The 20163-nt window shown below is 25.2% G+C and overlaps 1 protein-coding gene across 1 annotated transcript in view; it reads left to right on the top strand.

The window, feature by feature from the left end:
- The first annotated feature begins 545 nt into the window (after nucleotides 1-545).
- LOC135922372 (neuropeptide receptor npr-1-like) overlaps nucleotides 546-20163 on the top strand; it is a 41786-nt gene continuing 22168 nt past the window's right edge. Inside the window, exon 1 of the mRNA XM_065456756.1 lies at nucleotides 546-686. The gene's annotated coding sequence lies outside the window, so the exon portion shown is untranslated. The remainder of the gene's footprint in view (nucleotides 687-20163) is intronic.

Raw genomic sequence — 20163 nt, 5'->3', positions numbered from 1 at the left:
ATGAGGCCGCTAGAAAACATTTGCCCACGAGGCCGCCGCAAATCCAGTCCGCTCCTGCCTGAACATGTATGGGGACTTAAAAAAATAGTAATAGCTGCCGAATATTAGAATATATTTTTATTCGTAGGAATGGTTTGCATGGAGACCTGCTGCATCATTGTAACGTCAATGTACTAAGGACAGATTTTTAAATTCAAAATGATATTAATTCTAGATAATTTTGATTTACTTATTTTTTGGCCCAATCGAATTTATTATTATTTTATAGGTTGGAGCCCGGTCTGTTTCGAAATTTCTTTATTTATTCTTCGGTTCAGTCCTGCCTTGAGCCTATTTGTAAAATTTTACTCTATATTACAATTTAACAATATTCAATTTCTTTTAGGTGGAATCCGTGAATTATAATTTTTTTAAAAGTATAAATATTGGGCTGTAAAGGAAGATTATGAAAGTTTGCATATTCCGTCCATAGGCCAAAATCACTTCTATGAAAACTCTCAAAAATAATAATACTAGTTTATTATCATCAAATTTAGAATATGAATCAATAATCGTATTGTCATTCATGATCGTGATCAGAGTTGACTGGTGAAAATTTTCAAATTGCAGGGGAAATTTTTCAAGGGGAATAATCTCTTATGCGGACTAAAGGCCTGCAAATGTAAATTATTCAGCCGGATGAAGAAGTAATTGTTACTTTATTATACTTTATAAAACCAATATCATTTTATTCGTGCTTCCAAATTTATATGTTCTTTTGCCCTTTATTTCAATTTTTTATATAATATTGTTTTATTTTATTTTATATTTGATATGTTAATTTTAATATTAATTTTATTTCTATATACATCTTTAATTTAAAAATAAATGACATTTGTATTAAAAAAAAAAAAGAAAAAAAAAATTGGTACGTCATTTTGTAATGTTAAAAAACGTAAAATAGTTTTCTATGCTTTATTTATTATAGAAAAATAAATTCTTTGATCTGATTTTATATTATCTAAAGAAATTATATAGTGAGACCATATTTTATAAAATAAGATTAAAGAATTTTAAGCTAAAAATACAGGTATGTGAACTCAAACCAACCCCGACCATTATTAAAAGTTAAGAGTTTAAGGTATCAAAGTAAATTAAAAATTTATTGATAATAAATATAAAAAAAATTCATGAAAAATAAAAAATGAGATTTTTTCTTAGCATTTTCTTCTCTAGGTAAAATTTTATTTATATATAAATAATAATATAATAAAAATACCTTGCTTATCTGTTTTTATAAATTTTATGATTATGACAAAAACATGCAATCAGGGAAGTAAAATAAATTCCAATTTTTCTAATTAATTTAATTTTAACTAAAATATGAACAATTAATATATAGATATTTTTCAAACTTAATTTAAGTCAAGCGTAAAACGTGCCAGTTCTTGCTTGTAATAGATATTGTCAGATTTGTGTAGAAATCTCTGTAACGATTGTTAGATTGAATATTTAAAATTAATTTTTAAATTTTTTATGCTCTTCAAACCCTTACCTTAACCCGAACCTTGGAAAACTTTTTTATTTTTTTATCTCCGAACCCTTTTTTTGAAGGGTTCACATCCCTGAAAAAAATATCGCCTATTTTATAAAAAAATAAGTAAACAATGACATTAAATGGCTTTCACTATTTGAATATAGACAAAGCAATCAGATTCTTTGTCCAAATTTATGTTTGATTCCAGCATACTGGAGGAGAAAAAGTAAGGTAGTAGACATAATTAGAAATATACTATAAATTTGTCTTATTATTAGAATAAAAAATATATTCGCATGATTGGCATGGTGGAGAAGAGAAATTATAACAATCCAAACTTAAGAAAATTAGACAAAAAATTATTTTCCATACCGGTTTATTCAGAAAGTAGTGTGCTAAATTTTTGAACTGCTGGCTGCATTTCAGAACAAAGAAGAACATGTCTAATGCTAAATAAACATAATAAACTAGTTTCACTAATTGCTAAATATTTAAATATAATGCATAGAATTATACATAGAGGATAAAAAAAAACATTTTTTATTTGAAGATATATTTTCTAATTCCATTTATATTTATTTTTTCACAACCACTAATGGAGAAGTGGTTAAAACCCATAAAAACATTTTATTCATGTTTTTATATTTTATGATATCAGAAAAATTGTGAATTGATATATTTGTATATTAATTAATTTTATCAATCAATTTATCTAACTGATATTTAAAAAAAATTATTAAATTAAAATCTGTTATAATAATAGCTTCCCATTTTTATTATATGTTTTTTATTATGGGATTATATTATAAGAATATACTAAGATTTAATTTAATTTTGGAATAGTGTAAAATAACCTGTTTTCGCTTCTATTCTTCCTATGAAAAAGTGTATCATCATGTATTATAATATGGATTGTTAGATCCTGATTTTTTTTAGCTATCATTACCGTTTTTAATTATGAATATAAATCAATACGAAAATGCAAATAATAAATATATTGATTTTTATTTTGTAATTATAAACTAATTTATAAAAAAAAAAATCTCTGTGAAAAAGATATATTCATTACAGTATTGTTGTTGAAAAGCCCGATTCGAGTCGACGGCATGATTAAAACCAAAATAACATTATGTAAGCCTATAGATTTTACTCATAGCTGGCAGAAATGCTTGGTCCATTTGCCAAATCTCGATGCTTACATTATATTATTTTAGCTAAAATCTTAAAGTTTTGAAAAATGGACCCAAATCGGGCTTTTTAACAACACTACATTACATGTGCATTCAGGGGCGGACTGGCGATACTACGGCCTCGTGGGCATTTTTTATAGCGGCCTCATTTATACGAGACTTCGCCCCCATACCCCCATTTTGCGGGCCTTCGTTGCGCTTTTGCCCGGTCTTCGACCGGGTTTCCTTAAATGGCTTCTTTGATTAACATGATTTTTATTACTTCTTATTTTTTGAAAATAAGTTCAAACGATTTACATTTTTAGTAAAAAAAAGAATAGGATAATCATATATTTTATTTTTAAAAAATGCACATCTAAATTCATATTCATTACCTATATCTAATATATATAATCTTCATAATCAAAACACGATCGTTTTCGTATCTCCCTTATGTATTTAAAATTTAAGGAGACTACATAATGTAATGTTAATTTTTTGCTATCTACGAGAGTCGAATTACAAGCCTCCCGTTCAAAGGCGTCAAAATGCTTTACGCATGCACCAACTTGAATATAATTATATTTTAATAGCTGATATTTTTAAAATTTTGCCGTTTATTACCATAACTAGCTGACGGTGTTGAAGGGTAATTATTTAGTTTGTGTGAATGGTACTAAATTAATTTTATTAATATATTTTATAAAAATATTAAAATTTAGCAGAAAAAGAGGTAAAATTGTTGCAATACAGTGAGCATTAAGAGTATTAGAAATATCAAAATTTAAATTTGTGATGGAAATCAGATTGGATAAAATTTAAAATAGAGATGCTTGAAGATTTTTGAATTTTAAATATGGGTTAGACATAATTTTTTTTTGCAGACATAGCTAAACCTGATCAAAAAACCAAGGCGTATTTTTAAATGAATTATGACTTTTACATATTTTATTTCAGTTCTTAACTACCAAAATTATTATGGTCTTTGGCGGGCTTGATGAAATTTTCTCAACATGATTATGAGCATGAACCTGCTGGGAATTTTTTTATATTAGATATTAGGCATCAGTGGCGTATCCAGGATTTTCTTATGGGGGGGGGGGATTTTTTGAACATAATTCGTTATGAAATTTAACACTCAATATACATTACAATTGTGCCAGTTTTTCCAGGCCTTTTCAGAAATACCATTACTATTTTCATCAAGGATGCAAATATTGCACATTCAAGATAAGCTCTCAACTCGCAGAAAGCCGTTCCGACAAGCTGTTTCAAGCGACGTTATTGATATATTATGCAATAAAATATAGTAAACGACATTACAATTCTCAAGGAATATGATATTCAAATCATAGAGATATCATTAAAAATAAATAAATGATAAGAGAAAATAATGTGAACATAATAATATTTTTTTTCTAATCGGCTTCTATTTTGATATTTTCCTCTGATCGGCCTCAAAAATCCACATTTTCTCGAGGCCTCGTGGGCAAAATGCCCACCTGGTCTTATAACCAGTCCGCCCCTATGCGCATTAATTAACAGTTATAGTAATTTATTTAGTTATTGAGATTTTGGTCCTCTTTATCTAGCCCATTCAATTTTGAGTGAATAATATCGATATCGAACTACTTTTTAACTAGAAATTATTTTTTCTAACCATCTAAAGGTTTAGGTTCGATAAAGTTAGGATAAGTTCTTCCTTTTTTTAAAATTTTTTGGTAAATATAAAGAAATTTATAAAACCAACAAACCTAATGACACAATTGCAATAATATGTATAAAAAACATGGCTGTGAACCCTCCTTCTAAAACAGGGGCTCGGGTTCGGGTTCAGTTGAAGATATCTGAACCAACTTCGGTTTAGGTGGTTCAGGGAGAAAAGTTCAGAATTTTTTAAAAATTTACATAGAATAGATACACTAATATTTAAAAGCACCTAATGAAGGAATATTTTATTATCGTAATTATAATATTAAATCATAGGCGGGTCCAGGATTTTGCTGGGGGGGGGGGCACTATTAGGTAGGTTTTTCCCCCATAAGTTTTATTGAAGATCTTTAGATTTACTTATTGCAGGCCTTGGTTTATAAAAATAATTTCCGGTTTTCACTTTTATAAAAATGTTTTTTTTTCTAAAAATTTTGAACTCTAGTCGTTATTTTAAAAAGTTATTAACTTTTACTAATTTTTCTTTCCTTTATAGTGATATATTGTTTATTGGGAAGGAATGGGAGGGGAGGGGGTGTGAGGGAGATTTTTTTATTAGCTTAAGACGATATTTACGAGAAAAGGCATATTTGTATATTTATATATATGATCTCCATAATCAAAACATGATCGTTTTCGTATCTTCCTAATTTATTTAAAATTTAAGGAGATTATATAGTGTAATGTTATTTTTTTGCTCTCTGCGAGATTCGATCCACAAACCTCCCGTTTCAAAGGCGTATGTCTTAAGCATGCACCAACTGAACATAATTAAATTTAAAATATTAAATTTATATATACTAGTTGATGACCCATCAAGAATGACGAGAATAATAAAATCTTGAATAATTATATGAATTTTTTTTAAATACATTTTTTTATATAAAATAAATGACAAATTTTAGTGATTATTTTATTCATTTTATTAAATTTAGCGTAATATATATGAAATTGTAATAAAAAATGTAGTGTGGATATTGATAAATTGGTATTGTATGTCATTTCCAGAGTTCAAATATTGTTGTTGAGATAAAATTTTTATACTGGCATATTTTGGGGTGGTAATATGAGATAAATGTATTGGCTAAATATAATTTTAATTTATTTGTTAAATCTAAATTATATTAAGTATTTAGGAATAGTGAGGGAGGTTAATTTTCTGGCATGAGAAGATATTGATAAATAGGTATTTTATACTTTTTCAGAGCTCCCATTTGAGATAAAAAAAAATTTACTACCATATTTTGGGGTGGTAAATAATTTGAATTTATTTGTTAAATCTAAATTGTAATATAAAAATTAATAAATTTTAATTTGATTGAATATAAATACTTACGCTTAATTTTCAATTGGCTGCTATTTTAAATTTAATAATATTCATTCTTATCATAATTTGAAGTGAGGTTAGTATTCTTTTTAAACACAATAAGATCTAAATTATATAAATTAATCGAAAAATATGTTAATAGCAAATTAATAACATATACAAGAAAGATTATTTTACAAAATTTAATATAGAAGATGGCTGAGTGGGAAGAACGTTTGCCTTTAAAACGTTAAGTCATGGGTCCCGTGATGTACAAAAAATTTTCTTAAAATTTAACATTATGCGAAAACGTTCATTTCTTGATTACGGTGATTATATATATAGATTATATTACAAAATTTAATATAGAAGGTGGCTGAGTGGGGACAACGTTTGCCTAAACGTTATGTCATGGGTTCGATTCCCGTGATTTACAAAAAATTTTCTTAAAATTTAACATTAGAGATATAGTCTCCATCGATTTATTTAACCATAAGAAGATAGGAAAGTTGATAGAAAAAATATAAATTAACATTAAGATGATTGGAAAAATAAAAATTAACATTAAGATGATTGGAAAAATAAAAATTAACATTAAGATTATACGAAAACGTTCATTTCTTGATTACGGTGAATATATATATAGATTAATTAATAGCTGATATTTTTAAAATTTTGCCGTTTATTACCATACTAGCTGACGGGGTTGAAGGGTAATTATTTAGTTTGTGTGTATTGTACTAAATATACTTTATTAATATTAATATAAATATTAAAATTTAGGAGAAAATGAGGTAAAATTGTTGCAATGTATACCGTGAGCATGTATTAGAAATATCAAAATTTGAATTTGTGATGGAAATCATATTGGATAAAATTTAAAATAGAGATGCCTTAAGATTTTTGAATTTTAAATATGGGTTATACATTGGCCTGAAAATTTTTTTTTACAGACATAGCCAGGCCTGATCAAAAAACCAAGTCCCATTCAACTGTCATAAAATTTTGCCATTTATTTTTATTGTAATTTAATAAAAATGTCTTAAATTTAATTTTATATTTAGAATAAAATTTAGATTTGTGATAGAAATCATATTGGGTAAAATATAAAATAGAAATGCTTGAAAATTTTTTAATTTTAAATATGGGCTTGACATTGGCCTCAAAATTTGTTTTTGCAGAAATCGCCAGGCCTGATTAAAAAACCCATGCAACTTTCATATTCTGATTTTATTTTTAAATGAATTATGACTTTTATATATTTTATTTCAGTTCTCAACAAACAAAATTATTATGATCTTTGACGGGCTTGAGAAAATTTTCCCATATGGTTTTCAGAGATTTACCTTCCAGGCTTTGGAAAAAATTAAAAAATTATTATGGGTCGGTAAGGTTGAGAAAAAAATTTCAGGCCAATGTCTGGTCCATATTTAAAATTAAAATATTTTCAAACATATCTATTTTAAATTTTACCCAATATGATTTCAATCACAAATTTAAATTTTATTATAAATATAAAATTAAATTTAAGATATTGTTATTAAATTACAATAGAAATAAATGGAATATAAAATTAAATTTAAGACATTGTTATTAAATTACAATAAAAATAAATGACAAAATTTTATGAAAGTTGCATGGGACTTCGTTTTTTGATCAGGCCTGGCTATGTCTGCAAAAAAAATTTTCAGGCCAATGTCTACCCCATATTTAAAATTAAAAAATTTCCAAGAATCTCAATTTTAAATTTTATTCAATTTGATTTGACATTATTATTAAATTACAATAGAAATAAATGGCAAAATTTTGGGAAAGTTGCATGGGACGTGGTTTTTTGATCAGGCCTAACTGTGTCTGCAAGACAAAATTTTGAGGCCAATGTCAAGCCCATATTTAAAATTCAAAAATTTTGATGAATCTCTATTTTTAATTTTACCCAATATGATTCCTATCACAAATTTAAATTTTGATATTTCTAATACCCTTAATGCTCACGAATAGTTTTAATTTATCAGGATGGAATGCTTCATTTACCTAGTGACCACTTTATTGTGAAAACTTTCAAATTCCAATATAAACTTAAATCCATGGTCTAAAACAATTTTTGACCATTCTTTAAAGGTTCAATCTTTATATTTCTTTGCGAAATAATATCGTTTCTTCTTTTGGTTAGCAATTAATAGAGATTTTTTTAGCCTATCATTAAACTAAAAGGTATACAGTTACGGTATAAAAATTAATATCCCTTCATAAAATTTATAGCTTAACGAATAAATCATTCTGTTGCAGGTAGAGATAGACAAAGTCTTTTTTGTAGTTTCTCTCAATTTTTGAGTTAAATGAACAAGATTCGATCCGCGATTCTCTAGTATTTCGTTGCAAACTGTGTTTATCCCTTAATGTTGTCACCTTTGGACGCCCTCAGTTAATTTACTAATATTGTCTCTTATTGTTTCACTGCTTAGATAAAGTTTCGGCTATGCCTGAATTATTCATTCCTTCTTCATGTAAATCAAGAATTTTTTCTTGGGTAATTGGTTAATTGGAATTCCATCGTATTTAAAATTAATTTAAAATCAAAAAGAAATGTGGAAAACTAAAATTAACCTTGTTTTTGCAGTTGTTCGAAAGCAGACGATCCTAACTTCATTAACATTAGTTATGACCATTTGAAACAGTGACTAAAATACGAGATTCAAAAACAGCTTTATTTTTAAATTAAAAAAATTTTCTATGAATTGTCATAATTACGAAATTATTAAACCAAAATAAATTATTAAATCATCATTGAAATCTTGAGACTACCCTTTATGAAATTATTTGGGTCAAAATATAACTACATACACAATTTTTCTTGCAAAGATTGGTAAAAGAGACAAAATTTAAAACCGGCGTTATTTTTGGTTTTGGGTAATAGATCATTTTATAGATCTTCTTATGTCTTTTTGAAGATTTTGCTATATTTATTACTTCTATCTTTTTTTAACTTTAAAATTAAGATAACCAAGGAAATTGAGAATACTCAACCCGAGATTTGTCCGAATTTGAAACATTAACTTAAGAGACAAATTAAATTGATTTTTTTTCGAAGAAAAATAAACTTTAAATTATAAGGTTAAAAAAAAATTTTTTATTTATATTTTTAGAATCTCTCTTTTTCAAATCGATATCTTTTTCTTATAAAAGTTATATATTCCTATTTTTTTTAATTTATGAAATTTGATAATTTTATTTGTTACCATCGAAGCAGTTTTAGTTTTAGTAAAAAGTTTAATTAACACAGATGATGCCCTCTTAACAATTCAGATCCTAATTGTGCTATCAAATTACTTTAAGTTGATTTTTTTACTCTCAGCAACACTTAAAATATTTACTACAATAGAACTTTATTATTAAATTTACTTTTTTCTCGTCTATGACTTGTATTAAGCTTGCCTAATTTAAAAATTTTATTATTATAACTCATTTTTCTTTAAAATTGATTTCATATGGATTCAATTACTAACTAATTAAGCACCAAATATTGCCATTTTAATCGTCTGGATTATTTTAGAGCTATAGATATAGATAGATTATTTCTGAAAAAATTAATATTAAGAAATATATAATCAGATATTTTAAAACTCTTTTAAGTAAATTGCCCGGGTTTCCATATTAGTAAAATAATTTCTTTATTTATAATTAGATATTGAGATAAAAGATACGTTATAAATTCTATGAGCAAAACATCGACTAAATTAGTATTACACATAAGTTCTTGAGAATCGATAGTTGAACTAATTTTTTGTAATGAGTATTAGAGCCTAGGCTCGGGCCTAGACAATTTAAAATATATCGAGCGTGGCGGGCTAAAATTTTTATAAATAAATCTAGCCAGGCCAGCTCGGGCTTGAAGTATAACATAGGAAATAATGTTTTCTCTTGTTTTATAGTAATAAAATGAAAATTAAGATTTCCTATATAATAAGGACATCTTAGAGATTTTTAATTCATTTAATTTCATAAAAATGCTTTTATTTTATATTATTTTATTAGATATTTAGAGCCCGGGCGTTAAAATTAAAAATTCGGCTAGGGATCGGGAAAATAGATAAAAATAATGGGCTGGGATAGGCATTAAAAATTAATAGAATTTCGATTCGGGTTAGGGCAGAAATTTTTTTAATTTATATGCCTCTAACGAGTATACTATTTTTTAACGTTATATTACCTCAATCTTTATCAGAGACCTGCAATTAAAAAAAAATTTAAGAATTATGAAAAACATTCGAGGTATCTTTTAGTCTTTCGCGGTACGCGTTATAACATTCTTTTTTTACATTTTTAATTAAAATATTAATGTTGCCAAATTTGTACCTTTAGTGTTGTTAAACCGCTCGATTTGAACCGATTTTTAAAATCGGCTAACTCAATATTTTGTCCTGGAAAATATAGTTCAGGCATCATGATTTTGCTAATAGATGTTCAAACCTTTGTGTCATCTATGAGAAAAATCATCAGGCTACCGTAATCATTTTTTGGCTAAAATATTGAGTTAGCCGTTTTTAAAAATCGGCTTAAATCGCATTTAACAATACTATATACCTTCATCCATATTATATATCACCCGAGGACTTGTTATCACTTAAAACTGCCATATAATTTACTAGTCAACCCATATAATAATTCGTAATCTTAGACACTAGTGGCTTCAGGTGTTCTAATAAATATAGTTTAAAAAAATATAAAAATTTTCCAGGTTAAAAATGGCTAAAACACGACATAACCTGCCATAAGCATTCACATTTAATTAAAACTTAATTTTAAGATACTAAATTACCATAAATATAAAATTAAGATTACTTTATCATTATTGAATGATATTTATTGTGAGTACCTTTTATCAAAAAATTATAAATAAAATTGTAAAAAATTAAAAAACTACTTTTGAGGTGTTAAAATTCAAATTTGCATTTAAAACTTTACGTGAGCATATTTTGCGAAACATTTTTAGAACCATTGAAGCATCTTATTAAACTATATTTATGGTTTAAATTTCAAAAAATCATTTGATAAGGAAATATCTGCCTCGGGTCAACATTATTCTTGGTCTTTTATATTAAATTAAGCCAATCCGAAAACGAATTGAAAAATAAATTATTCATATCTGATTCTTTTGAACGAACTGAAGAATTTAATATTCGTAATTATATTAATTGAATAATAATTATATATATTATTATTAGTATGATTACTAATATTAAATGCTCGATTCGTTCAAAATACGAATAATTCCGCATTCGATTCATTTTCGTTTTTGAATAGGCATACTTTGAATATATATTTCAATTAAAAATTTCAACTAAAAGCATATAAAAAAATTGGAAAAAATAAATAAGAAATTAGGAAATAATTTTATTTTTATTTGTTCTTTACTTCTTATTGATAAATTAAATCAAATTTAAAATTCATATATAAAATATATTATATACAAAGATTATAGTTTTTTTTACAAACTGTAACATATTATTTTTATTTGTGACAATTTTTACATTTAATTTGGATAGTATCAAATGAAAGATTTTTTAGTCGGTTCTTCTATCATATTAAATATATTACATATTAAATATTTTTAGTGCGTCTCTGTATTGCAAAATAACGGCTTTGTAAAAAGGATTCTTCATCTTCTAATAATTAAATCTAACCATTTTTTCCCCTTTCATTATTATCAAAATATTTTTTAAAGCATTTTTAAATTCTCAACAAATTTATGATAAAATAAAATTAATATTCACAATTTTTTAAGGTTTACATGTGGATAAAAATATTGGTTTTTGCTTCAATTTCGGTTCTTAAAAATAATAATATGCGTTCGGTTTGAATCTTTAAACCCGGGTTTGAACTTTTTCGCATTAAAACTTATATATTTTTTTAAAATTTTATCACTATTCCCTAAAAAATAATATATATACGATTGAAATATTTTTAAGATTCTCTTCTGTCAAATTATATCTTATCTTAAAGAGAAAGTATAAATTCTATTGTTGAGAAATCTTCTGTACGTTTGGGTACCTGCTACTATAAATTATCAATATACAAAAATATCCAAGAATACTGATAAACATATCAATCAATTTTGAGCGATAATAATTTTTAAATGAGTTATAGTATCAAAAAATATAAACTAGATCATACACCTTTAAAAGTGTGGTTTAAGTTAGGTGACAAACCTTTTGACGTTTCAAGTTCGGGTACAAGTTCTGTAAATAATATCGAATAGTTTAGGTTTAACGATTCGGTGTAGGCTCGACTTGGAATTTCCTGCATATTTTTCACAGCAATAAGAAATATTTAGATCCCAAGATATTAAAAAAAACTAAAAATCTTAAAACAAATTCATAAATTTTTAAAGATTTACAAGAATTATCACATATCAAATAATTTTTTAAAAAAATAATAAACTTAAAATAAGGTTTTACCAACCATGGCTAATCTATTATTCATATCATTAGTTGTGTTGTGTGAAATGTAAAAACCGCTCGATTTCTGAAAAGTAGTTATTTCTAGATAAATATTTGTGTATAAAATTGAAACGATATCTTCTCGAGATCAATCACTATTATTCTGTTGAGCATCTAATTCTGTTTTACATATCAAAAGGTTGAAACATAAGAATATCATAAAATAAGCGAAATAATGGAATAGGATAGATCTCGATTAAAATCTTTAGGGTATCTGACTGAACGTTCGCATGGTATAGTAAAATGAAAATTCAAATTTTAACGCATTTGATATTTTTTTCTTTTTGCTGATAAAATTTTATCTTGGGCGTAGACCTCAATTCCTATTTCTACTACATCTACTATATTTCCTGATCTCAAACGTCATCCCCTTTACCTCTTTTGTCCATTTTTTTAAAAAATAGTCTCTTTTTTTTATAAATATCGCAATGCTTAAACCAAAATTTTTTTTATTCAAAATCCTCTAAATATGTCTTAGACTTCTATTTTATTCAAATGAAAAAGATACCCAATCCCAAAAATGGTCCATTATTTTTGGAATATTGGGATCTGGGTTAAAACATTAATTAACTTAAAAATGCTCTATTTTATTATTTCAATTTTTCTAAAATTATTCTTAGGAGTTTTTTAAGAATATCTTAATTTTCTGAAATATATTAGCACCAAATTCAAAATGATAAAATATTAAATGTATATAATCGGCTTATGAATCACTATAAAATAAATGTCTCGAAATAGAACTTTATGAAAAATATAAAATTTTTTAAGCATTTAATGTGATATATAAATTTTAATTATATTTTAAAGAATTAAATGTTGGGAATTTAGAGGTTTGGACATCTATTAGCGAAATCTCGAGGTTTATGCATTATTTTTCTGGCAAAAATATTGAGTTAACCGTCTTTAAAGTTCAAATCGAGCTATCTAATAACACTAATTCTCAGGTTTGTTTTAGAAAATATTTTCATTGGTATAAGTAATAATGAGAGTTACCAAAATATTTAATAATTTTTATATATATTAGGAAAATAGTCTTTAATATGTTTGAAATTATACGTGACATCTATAGCATTTTTTTGGAACATTATCAACGATATTAGCCTTTCATAAAGCATCATGAGATACTTTAACATCCTCGCAATAAAAACTACCAAATATTTTTTTTTCTCTATCAAGATTTTAAAAGATTCAGAAGGATTCTGCGGTAATATATATATTTGCAGGTTTGTAAGTGAAAGTATCCAAGAGGGAGATAAATAGATTTATTTTATATTATTCTTCGACTGATTCTAAATTAATATTGGAACGATGGGCTAGCCTTGCTGAGAGTTGAGGTAGACCATATATTAAATTCAAAGGAGCTCTGCTTCGACTCAACAATGACATATAATTTATTAAATTCGTCATCTACATTTGCCCTAATTTCATTAAGTTCTGATATTATACTTTCAGCTAATCTCATGGTCATCGATGTCATTTTTTGAAATATTTTACTTTAGTTTTGAAAAAGTTACAAATGATTTAGTGGGAAATTATAAAAATAACGCTAAGGAAAACTTGAAATCTATATTAATTCATAGAATAAATTAGTAACCTATTTATTTTTGCTGTGTATATAATAAATAGAAGTGAATTGGATGGTATATATAATAAGAGGTAGGAATCAGTAATTTCTTTTAAAAATATTTTACCCAGCAACTTATTTTTTTGCCTTTTGAAGGGGGATTTGTCATCCTGCCCTCCTCCGGGAATAGGCACCTTTCATAAAATAATTACTTATCTATGATGTCGATGTTTTTCTTAATTTAATTTTTGATTAGGGAAAGATCGGGGTTGTAGTCAGCCCTAATATACATCTCAATAAAAGAACGTTCTATATCTTATTTAGCTCCTTATTATTGCTTCTATAATAGGATTAAAACAAAAAATATGTAACTTTTAACAATTTCATTTTTTCTGAAATTATTTTTGAAAGAGGACGAACCATACACGGAGCTGTTGCGAGAACTAAAAATTTGATTATTTTTGCTATAAAAATTCTATGATTTTTGCATATAAAAATTATATCTTATTTATGAAATAGATATTTTATGAATAATATCAAAATATTTTAAATCATAATTCTGGTGATATAATAAATCTTAAAATGGTATGTTAATGGATCGTATCAACCTTTGAAGGCCCAAGCCCTGATTTTTATTGAAATAATATAAGCCTTTCCAACAACTATTTTAACTCAAATTAATTGATTTTTTTTAAAAGGAGTTTCTTTCATGTAAGAATAACGAAGTTATTGGAGGGTATAAAATCTTTATTATATTAATTAAAATTTTTGAAAAATTTTACTGTTCTAAAAGTTAGCATTGCAAAGTTAAATTATATTATGCATTAAAACAAAATTCGTGTTGTACAATATTTTTTTTAAAAGGATAGCCACATGCAAAAATAAATAATTGTACGCTTTTTATTTAATACCTTCCGAATTAATACTAGAAAAAAGAGTTCAAAGCTCCCTATGACACTGGACTAATTATATCCTGCTCCTAAAAAAAATTTGATTTATTTTCTAATATATTTGTTTCTAAATTAGTATTTAATTTCCTATTTTTAATAAAAAATTAATTATATAAAAGATAAGTCTCTCCCATGTTTAAACATAAACTAGTCCTATCCAACACACAGTAACAAGTAACTTAATTAGGTTAATAACTACAAATTGTCACATAATTTAAAACTTATCTGTAAAAAGTATGGTATTGATTCTGCATTTTTTTTTGATTAATTCGTGGTCCTTTTTAAAAAAAATTAAAATATCGCTGTAGTAATCTCTAATTAGAAATTATTTTATAATGAAAGATTGATTATAATTTTTTTTATACCAGAGAGGAATATGAAACTAAATTGGGATAACAAAAATTTAATATGTCTCATTCTTTCATATCTAGTTCACATGATTTTCTCTTCTCATTAAGTTATTAAGCAAAATTCTGATTAGGTTTGGGTTTAAACCATCCACATTTCTTTTAAATTACATGTTTTCTATAGGTGAATAGTTTAAATAGAAAGAACCAAGTTCCGTAGAGACACCAGTAAAGGGAGAGGGAAGATGATTTTTATTTTGTCAAATTTTATCCTTCGATTTCAATGACGATCTTGCATTATCCCCCCCCCCCGGTGTAAAAGTGTTTGTTCTAGACTTCATATCCGAACCCTAGATAAAAATGGTATAATCTCCAAAACGAAAATATTATCAACCATAATATATGAATAAACATGAATAATTAACTTTATAATAATATAATGAGCTTAGGGTATATTATATGCCCAAATATTATATATTTAAATATATTTTCTATTGTTTAGATATTTTAAACAATTTTTTAATTGCTCAAATTTAATTAACGGAAATAATTTTAATCCAATAATCCAATTTTGTGTGCGAGATGCCAGATAGCTATTACGAGAATAAACAATTGTCATTTATTATAAAATATAATTAATGACATGCGCGTACGCAGGAATTTGGTGTGGGGGGAGGGGGAGATAATTAAAATTTTTTAAAACAAAATTAATGTTATTTAAAAATATCAAGCATAAATTTATTAGGACTAATAACTATTTCTAATATACAAATTTAAATTAATATGAATTATAAAAAATTAAATATATAAACCGGTATATAAAAATAAATTTTAATTAAAAAAATATTAAACGGATATAACCGGCGGCATATAAATACTTTAAATAAATCTGAATTATAAAATATTAAGTGGATATAACCAGGATATGAATGACTATATAATAAATAACCCATAATTGAAATTTAAATTTTTTTGAGCCTTTAAAATATATATATAAAGTATAAAAAATTTAAATGTTGGAAATATGAATAATTATATTTTTTATGTAAAAGAAAAATATATAAGACATTAAAAAAGGATTGCACAAAAATATTATAGAAACATATTTTTATAATGTAAAATCCAATCTTCGTTGGGGTTGAGCTAATTTTTCAATTATCTCATCCGTGCTTGGCGTCAAATGCCTAGGAATATTCAAAAGGGCCAGACCATTCAATCTACTTTCAAAAGTTGTACTTCTTAGGTACGTTTTTAATCTTCTTAAAGAAGAGAATGTTCTCTTATTAGTTGCAGTATTAATGGGAAGAGTTGCTAATATATATAATAATTTCAATATATTGGGAAAATAATCTAAAAGATGTTTGAAATGATGCAAAGCATCCATAGCATTTTTTGGGGATATATCAGCCATATTTAATCTTTTATACCATAGTTGGCATTCAGCTAATAAAGCATCATGAGATACATTAACGTCTTCGTGATAAAAATCTGCCAAATATTTTATTTTTTTTCTATCACTATCTGAAAAAGGTTCAGAGGGCTTTTACGGAAGTAATATCTGCAGATTGGTAAGCTTAACTAGATTTCTGCCAGCATATCGTGGTCCAAACAGGACACATATCTTGCAATAAGCTCCACTGTCTCGGATTTAGTATGCTAGCCATAACCATCTAGTAAAATAGCTATTTTGAAATTTTAACTTTCGATTAGCACATAAAGTTTGGGGATATTGAAAATTGAGGGGTGGAATATAAATCTATTATTAAATAAAATATTTGTCATAGGTATCTTTAATATATACCTTTTTAAGAAGTATATGTCTTTCTTCGAGGCTAATATTATCTTTATCTAAAAAATTGGCTATATCATATAGATGATCATTGTACTCTAGTTTTGTATAAAGATTTTAGTTTTAAGTTTATGTCTAAATATTGAGATGTAAATTAAAATTATTTTTAAAAATTATTGCTGCACATTGTTGCAATCTCATTCTTTTACTAAATTAAATACTAAATTTATTATTTATTAAATATTACCAGCTAAGTTATTATAAAACTGCCCAAATGTATTTTTAGAATAACTAACCTTTAGGTGGCTCTATATCCTGACTCTCAATTATTCTTTCAAAAATTCTTTCATTATTTGCTATTATGGGAGGGGTTTTAATTGCTAAAAATATTTTAAAATTAAAATTTTATTAAATTATTATACTATACTTTTTTGCTTTTTGGTATGATTTTCATTATCTTCAGAGTTTTTTAAAAAAAGTCTAATATCCATGACTAGAAATTTGAAAATGGTGAAAAAATATAATACCGGGAAATTTAAAAATAAAAGATAAATATTACGCCAAGTAAAACTTGAAAATGAAATTAATTGATAAAATAAATTAGTAAATGAAAAAGGTAATAATATAAAAATTTAAAAAGAACGAGATATGAATAAATATAATAAAATATAAATTAATATAAACAATAATATTTTTGAATAATATATCCGGCATCTGCATTTTTTGGCTTGAGGCCCCCCGCTACGTACGCTAATGTCTCATGATTTTTAACATTTTTACATATATTTCAAATTTGATGAGGCATGGATTTCTATATTTTTAACACAGCTTAAATTATCATCGCTCTAACAAATTATAGAAATATATTATATCGTGAGCCTTGAGTTTATTTGTATCCCTTGTCCCCCTAAATAAAGACATTATATAAATATTATATTAAGTCCATTTATAGTGCAATTAAAGTAAATATTTTAATAATAATTTAAAAATTTACTTCTGTGTCATTTTTATTATATGTTAGAGGACATTATCTACCCTTATTATATTAAACAGTACAAAAGTGAGCTTTTAAAAACTAAATATTAACATGAGTTACTTATAGGTCACCTAATGATAAGCCACAACCATGTAATTTGTGACAAAAAATAATCACCTATTTTTCTTAAATTTACAGAGGCTTTGCACGACATTTTTTCGAACAAATGAATATATTCATCAGATGAGTTCTTACTTTGTAATTAAATTTATATTTTAAAAAATAAGGGTCCAATAGCTCATTCAGAATTGATTAATTTATAAATATTAAAATTATAGGAGTGATAAATTTTTCTTTATACGAACTTATAGGATATTGAAAATTAAGTTTTATATTTCATTTCATTTCAATATTAAGGAATAAAGAAAATATGCTTGTTAACCTACTTTTCATCTTTGAGTTACATTATAATAATCCACTCTTTCAAACTAAGCAAAATATAAACAAAATAGGTGAATGTAATTTTTAGGTTGAGCATATGTTTTATATAAAAAAACAGTTTTAGTTGATAGTAGAAATTAGTTATTTCGCTTTTAATTTCTGAACTGTCTTAGCCCATAAAATATTATCTTCGCATTTTAAGATTTTAGCTAATATTTTAGCATTATATTTTAATGTTTTATACAAAAATATTAATGTTGCCTTAACCTTCTTTTTTTAAACAATGAACATGTATGGGTTTAATTTACCTGGTGGCTACTCCATAATTTTCCTGATATTTTTTTTCTCAATGTATTTTTCCCCTGGGTTTTTTAAGAATATCCGGTCTGAGGTTTATCTTCCTATTATATTACCTAACAAAGGTTTTTTAACTAAGAGGACCACTAAACTTTTTTTATTTTTTTATCATTCACTCCTTTAAAGAAATGTATAAATTTAATTAAATTGTTTGCTTAAGAAAATTATATTTATTATGGTCATATTTTTACTTTTCAAATAATATATATATATCATTTATCAATAATAATAATTAAAAAAATTGGTAAATTTTAATATAACCGAAATACAAATAAAATAACTATTTACATTTTATATAGTGTTGTTAAACGGTTTGTTTTGAGCTGATTTTTAAGAACGACTAACTCAATATTTTATCCAGAAAAATATTATGCAACCGATAATATATAAGAAATAGCTGTAAAAAATATTTATAGAATAGAAATCAAAGATATTAAAACTTTCACAAGAAAAGGGTCAGTTTTTAAATGTGCATACATTGTTTTCATTTTGATCTACTCAATATTATTTATCGATGATGATTTTTTTAATAATAAATTTAAGAGATTTTTGATAAAGTGGGACTGAGAGAAGTGGGTTAGGTTTTATATCTGACACTATTTTAAGCTTAAATTCAAGATCCAACGACCCGAAAGAACGAGACAAGGTCTCATCTTTTTATCTATAAAAAAAATTTATTATGGATTTTTTAATTTTTTAAGTCCTAAATAATTGTGAGCACATTAATTATCTAATTTTTAAAACTTTGTCTTTTATAAGTTTCTTATTAAAATAAAATATTTATAACTATTTTAATTAAAGGCTCCATTTTATGACCGTATTATAAATTTTGAATAATACTATGTTAAATTAAATCTAAATTTTTTTGTAACATTTTTAATATTACCTAAATTTTTTATATTTTTTTAGTATAATATTATAAACCTATTATTTTTTATATATTTTTTTTTGGCTTTATAAATATAAAAAATATTATATTCCTTCATTTAGTGAAGAAAAAAAAATATATTGAATAGAAGCATTATTGCTTTTCAATTTTAATGATTTTAAGTATATATCTTTGAAATTTCATTGAATTTTATGACTATTTGAACAATAAAAATAAATTGTTCTGTGATAATTAATAGCTATTATTTACGATCCTAAGATAATAAATAAGGATATAGTTTATCTAAGCTAAGTGCAATGGCATAGTATTGCAATATTGAAATAGGAATAATTTTAATCTTTTTTAATAATAAAACAAACCATCTATTCCCTTATCTTTTTCATAAGTGAGTTTTTTTCGCGAATTGTTTAAGGAAAAAACTTTAAGAACTAGACGATTTAGTTGGTTAACTGCTCTATATTTAACTGATAACTGATAACTGTTATCTTAGATCGGCGTTTTTTTGAAGATATAACTCAAATTTTAAGAAAGCAGTCAATGCTTAACTTATTTCTGTAGTTTAAGACGTTGCCGATTTTTATCCTTTACCCAATAACGGTTACCTTAAATATTAATGAAATTTGTTATTTTTTTAAAATAAATAATCTCT

The sequence above is a fragment of the Gordionus sp. m RMFG-2023 genome, chromosome 1, assembly GCF_954871325.1.
Source record: "Gordionus sp. m RMFG-2023 chromosome 1, tfGorSpeb1-WG-v2, whole genome shotgun sequence".
Classification (NCBI taxonomy): Eukaryota; Metazoa; Nematomorpha; class Gordioida; order Chordodea; family Parachordodidae; genus Gordionus; species Gordionus sp. m RMFG-2023.
The sequence above is the reverse complement of the archived record's forward strand: the minus strand, read 5'-3'. Positions and strand labels throughout refer to the sequence as shown.